This window comes from Mesocricetus auratus, unplaced genomic scaffold (assembly GCF_017639785.1).
Source record: "Mesocricetus auratus isolate SY011 unplaced genomic scaffold, BCM_Maur_2.0 Super-Scaffold_6730, whole genome shotgun sequence".
Classification (NCBI taxonomy): domain Eukaryota; kingdom Metazoa; phylum Chordata; class Mammalia; order Rodentia; family Cricetidae; genus Mesocricetus; species Mesocricetus auratus.
In genome coordinates this window covers 38,033,176-38,039,387 of record NW_024429184.1, presented here as the reverse complement: position 1 = coordinate 38,039,387, position 6,212 = coordinate 38,033,176, and the positions used below count along the sequence as shown (strand labels likewise).

General features: G+C 37.6%; 1 pseudogene; it reads right to left on the bottom strand.

Moving 5' to 3' along the window:
* Positions 1 to 3,136: 3,136 nt before the first annotated feature.
* Positions 3,137 to 5,124, bottom strand: LOC101835214 (annotated as a pseudogene).
* Positions 5,125 to 6,212: the final 1,088 nt, after the last annotated feature.

Below are 6,212 nucleotides of genomic sequence, written 5' to 3'. Positions count from 1 at the left end.
TTTAATCACTTGATGGTTCCCCATCCTTTCTGCTTTCTGTAGTTCATCAATGTATTTCTTTAACCTGTGTTGTATCAGAAGTTGTATAATACTTAAGGTGTCAAGTTTTTGCAGACAATATAGTATTTTCGCACAAACAATTTAGAATTAGCAGGATTAATGTGGCCTCTAAAATTAACTATGGAGATTTAGAAAAAATATGTATATTTCTTAGCATTTTCCCTCATTTGTAAAAGAGGAACAATAATGTGTATTTCTTTCATCACAAGGTACACAGTTATTACATAAAGAAACTCATAAAAATATGTGGGTAGAAATCAGGCATATATTAAACATCCATGTCAATGTTATTATTTTTCTTCGTACTCCTAATTTCTTCCATTTATTATTAGTTCAAAATAAACTTTAAGCTTTTTTGCATATACATCACAGCTTCTTCCACATATTTTTGCATTATGGGTAATTTTTATTTATTCACCACAGGCAAAGTTTCCTTTTACAGGACAGAGATATAATCTTAAATGTTATGTGTCATTCTAACAATTTTTAAGTATGTTATTGCACATCATTTCTTCCATAGTGGTGCACTGTGCTAGTTTCATTACCAAGATAATTTTTACAAAAATAGTGACATCAATATAATGTAATTATTTAGAGCTGTTTAAATGTATGTTCATACATCTCCATCAAAGTCTTTTAATTATTCTGGTTTAAGAGTATGTTTGATTATGCAATAAAACGTGTTTTATTCTGCCACACTCATAGATATGAAGGCATAGATCATGAGGATATCGTTTAACTGAATTGTGTAAAGAAAAGGAATGTACAAAAACTCATTCTGTGTGAAAGCTTGGGATAAAAAAGGGCAGAAAAGGAAGGCTAAGTTTATGATATGCACCCCCCTGGGATAGATGAATGAATGCAGAAGTGGGGAGGGAAGAGCAGATAGAAAGGAATAGAATAAAAATTCCAAGTTTATCCAGGAGAAATTTCAAGTGTCAAAGATAGTACCTTAGCTTCCATGTTTCATGATTGAAAAAGTAGTGAGCAATGTAAAGAACCCCCAACATCAGGCATTGGGCTGGACCCTGTGACTTTTTTTAAGAAATTTATTTTTATTTGTACCTGTTCATTTTTCCATTTGGACATTCAAATCCCAGCTTTTCTTTGTAGCTGAATGGATATCATGATTACTGCACACCTTTAACTCTTTTGTTCTTACCTGCAAAAAAGAGACAATAAGTGCACGTGTACAAATTCATCACTATAAAAGCACAAATCCTAGATTGTGGGTACTCTTTAAAAGATAAGTTGTCTGTTTCATTATGAAGCATACCCTTCCAATTGCATTATTAATCTTTTCTGAACAGGAAAATGGTTCTGAAACTCAACTAAAAAGATAGTAGTAACCTGGTCATTGGAAGAGGTGAAGTAAGAGTATCTTTTTATCCCTAAATCTTTCCTTATTGGTATTATCAACTCCTGCCAGTATCCATTTCTGAAAGATGAGTGGGTAGATCAAGAGTCCTCTACTGCCTTCAGTGGGAGCCATTGTGGGATTAATTGTTTCAAATCCACAGACATACTGTTGCATAATTGATGTGGAACTATTTCATGTATGCATGCATGTGTAAATGGGTGTGTTTGTGTGTGGTGTATACACAAGTGCACATATCAGATTTCTTCCTCTATCACTATCCTTCTTATAGAGATCCTTTTTAAGGTTCAGAGAACTTGGAACTCACTCGTTTTGTTGGGATAGCTGTCCTCCAACCCTAGGGATTTCCTACCTCTCTTCTTCATCATGGACGTATGTATGGTGTCATGACTGACATTTTACATGGGATCTGGAAATCAAACGTCCTGATTGCATGTCAGACATTTACCAATAAACCATATCCTCAGACCCTTGGATGATTTTAGTAGAGCATTTTTCCCCTAGAATGTTAACGCTGCAAAACTCAACCAAGAAATATTTGGAATTGACTTCATCAAGCCCCAGATTGTCTTCATTGTTAGGTTTCAACCTCTGAGTTTCAGCTTCTGACTTTGCCCCATTGTCACAGGCTAGGCTGTTAATTTCTCATAAGCATGAAGTCAGGCTAAGAAGCCAGGTTGTCTAATATCTGAGGCATTCTGATTTTACCTGCATTATGTTGGTTAAAAATAACTGGAGAATATTTTAAGTTGACTTTCAGAAATGCTATAAGAAGTAAAACCTGCCTGCATAATTTATAGGGGGAAGGAAGAGATCAATTGTGCTGTGAGAAGCAGAATGAGCCACAGTATTAATGTGATATGACATTGTGTACAGGGACGGGCAGTGCTGCTGTTAGTAATGGTGGCATTGTCGTTCCAGAATGCAACTTGGAAGGCATGATGTTATTTAAATCTAAAGTATGTGTTACAATGAATAAGCACTAAACCCTTGAGTGAGTCTTGGCTAAAGTGAAAATTGAATGGCAAAACACAGGTGCTTGGCCAGGGAGCTCATTATTGTAACTCCTGGGTTCACTTTAAAACAAGTTCTTTAGATTATCATACTCTGATGGAAGATGCATGCCAAAGCACCATTTTCCTCTGTTTAGAAAACAATGCTACATAGCATATTTTACAAATAGATTAGAATGGTTACCAATGTGCACCAAATGCTGCTCTTCCTGTGTTAACAATTTTACTAATACATGTTAAGAACTGTGCCAGACCAACATGCCAAATGCTTTCCCAACTGCCAAAGGGGAGCTAAGCTTTTCATTTTGAATCAGATTTTGGAGATCTAGGTCTGATTTTACATTTAAAGTTACATAATGGGGTATTATGACTAATTACTTCCCATGCTTGGGATTTTTCTTTATTTTTTTTTAGTAGACAATGTACATGCTTCCTTTACTCTTTAAGTGTGGCGATTTTCCATAATAAACTACTTAAAGAGAACCTGTGGTCAAAAAAAAGAATGAGGTAGCAAAATGAAATCAGGAAAAAACGAAGCGAACAAACCATTATTGTCTTTAAAACCCTCACTTCATGACAGCCTCCACTGGAATACACATTAGTTTTTTGGTCAGTGTGGCAGTGTTTCCATGGGCCTCCAACTATCACCATCATGCAAATGGCAGAGGGTGCTCAACTGGATTCCTCACGCTGGATGGCAGAGAATTGCCATTGTTCCATTGATGCCGGTATTGCAAAATTTGTGACAATCTTTCTTGTTCACCTGAAAAACAGGTACTTGTGTGACTCCATTCTGGTGTAGTGTCTCCAAGGCTGTGTTGCAATCCTCAGCTGTGGACCTCATTCTTGCTCATGTTTTGGAAGTGTTCCATGGTACACATGGGGCACGAAATGCTTTGTTTGGGATGTTCAGTTTGGACACAAAAGGCCAAACAGTCATGGCCGTCATAGTCATAGTCAAAAAGCATTAGGCAACAGTAATGACCAGTAGCCACAAGCTGTTCTTTGAGACAAAGGACACACTCAGCATTGTCCGCAACTCTGTTTGCAGAGTTAAAACTCGCCCGCTTTTTGAGCCTTCAGCGATTGACACAGTGCTGTTATGGCTGACCTAGACCAGGCAGTTACCACTGGCAGAGAAGCTGACTGGTTGTTGGCACCACTGCCGCCAAATTTAGACATCGTCTGACCTAAAGGCATCTTGCTGTCCCGGGGTGGGCTGGTTAGCTTCTCATCCACCTTTTTGATGCAGTCAGAAATCACTCTGCATTTTGAAGTCACATGAGCCTGCAGCCATCAAAACGCTGCTAGGATGCCAGTCAAAACTAACTTCTTCACATGCTTCCTCACCAACCAGTCATTTTCAGACTCAAAATATTAAATAGAAATGAGTCGAGCTCTGCTCCCCACAGCCAACTTGTTCTCGAGTAAGGCCCTCTTCCCAAAAATGGCTGCCTGGTCAATCTCACCAGGAGTTGCAGCTGCTCTTAGGAGTCCAGTCAATACCTGTGATGTGTCTATTGGGTGCCTTCAGTTCATGATCTTTCACCTACTAGCTCCCCTTCTTGTAGATATGTTCTTCGTGATTACTGGGGCTCAGGGCAACCTGGGAACTCTCCCTGTCGTAGGTATGTCAGATGGTAGGTTCTAGCAGAAACTGTGGTGATATATTATTTATGATTTATTAAAGCTTGCCTGAGGATTCAGAATGCAAAGTCAGCCTCATAATATAGAGATGAGGCAGTGGTGGTACACACCTTTAATCCGAGGACTCAAGACAGATCTTTGTTAATTCAAGGCCACCATGGCCTATATAAGAGTAAATCAGTCTAAAAGAGATTTAGAGCTCACACCTTTAATCCCAGGATTCATGAAAGGTTTTTAACACAGGAACAGGGTCTCAGAGTTGGCATTCATTCTCCAGCCACATTGAAGATAGGAAGTCCTTGAGTCTCAGGATTTTCCAGCCACGCTGAGGAGAGCACAGCTGTTTGGGATTTCAATCTGAGGTTTGGTGGACCCAGGATCACCTTGCAGCTTGAGGTAGAGGTAAGAGCTAGTGACTGGTTTTCTCAGGTATCTTTGTGATGTGATTGGAAACTCAAAAACAATGAAATGTTGACTAGATTGACTGATTTATTACGATGACAAATGAGAAATAATTTTATAAGAATAATATTATTAACAATGGCTAACAGCAAACAAACATGAAATGTTATAATGAAATGGTTTAAACAAAACCTGCATCAATACAATCATGAATAGAATGGATGCTGCTGACAGAGAGTACCAGATTATGCATATATCTGAGGACAGATAATTCAGTCACATTGTGAAATAGGTGAGTTTGGGGGCCTCAAGGTTTGTATTAACAAAAAATTCACTTTTATTGGAAACAACTTTCTTTTTATGAGGGGCAAATTATAAACAGATATCTCAAGCATGGGTGGCCTTGTACTCTAGGAAGTTAGAGTAGGGGTAAAATAACACTACGACAGAAATCCTTACATGAGTATGGTTTTAAAAGTATTAAGCATGCATTCTATCTTCTTGATTCTTGCATATACTTTATAAATCCCTTGACGGAAAAAGCACATTGGCTTCAAACATGGAATTATTGATGAGTACCTACTGTGTGATGCTCAGTGTGCTCTATGCTCTTACTATCGCCATTGGATCGGAATGAACAAAGGGGCGTGTTTACAAGTGAAAAGACATGGACAAATGTGTCTAATTGTGCTTTTTCAAAGATGCAATGGGGCAGTAATGTATTTGAGTTCTGAACTAATCAATCACTATAGAACATAAGGAGAGTTTTGATTAGTCTCTTGCTCAGAAACCTCTTTCAAAATTTGCAATCCTTACTAGATATTGAAAATCCAAATATCATGCTGCTTCCACTACCTTTGTTCTTCTGCACTGATAGTTTTTAAAATGAAAGCCTTAATCTGTATTATATAGGATCATTAATTTCTGCATTTTACACTTGAGCAACGGCACTCTGATTATGTGCTGCAATGAAAAGTAAGCAGCACTGCTTTCACAGACTTAATTACCTACTGCGGGGCCTTTCTTCTCCCGTTACCACAAAGAGTCTGGAAATGGGGTCAAAAGCATGATTAGAAACCAAATTAACCACCGAATCCAGAAAACAAACACAGAAACAGATCCAATAAGCTATTCTGATACAGAAATCAGTCTCTCAACACACCTGGGTTTATCCAGAGATTCTCATTAGATGCCCCCCCAAAAACAAAGCCACAAAGCAAAAAAAATCTCCCATGGTATTTTCCTGTATGAGAAAATAATACAATAAAATTAATGTTAAGTGAGGGTCAGTGCTATAGGATAGTGAGCAGAGTCAGTCTACATAATTTTTTAAAATAATTTATTTAATCTATTAAAACACATTTCCTTGAAAAGACCATAATGATAGCTAATATTTTGTATGCTAGCTGAAGCAAATTTTAAAAATTAAAACTATGATTTACATCCTATACTAATATAAGTAAAATGTCCACATGGTTGAAAATGCTAGTCTTCTCAGTCTCAAAGTTCAGCTTTAAAATGCAGAAAATGAGGCAGTTGCTCTAAGTGATTTCCATAGTGCTGAAAAATGAGGATTGGAGTAAGGGAACACTTCTCCATTTTTGGTGGGAATGCAAACTTGAACAACCACTTTGAGAATCAGAATGGCAGTTTCTCAAAAAATTGTGAATGAACCTACCTCAAGACTCTGTAATACCACTCTTGGGCATGTA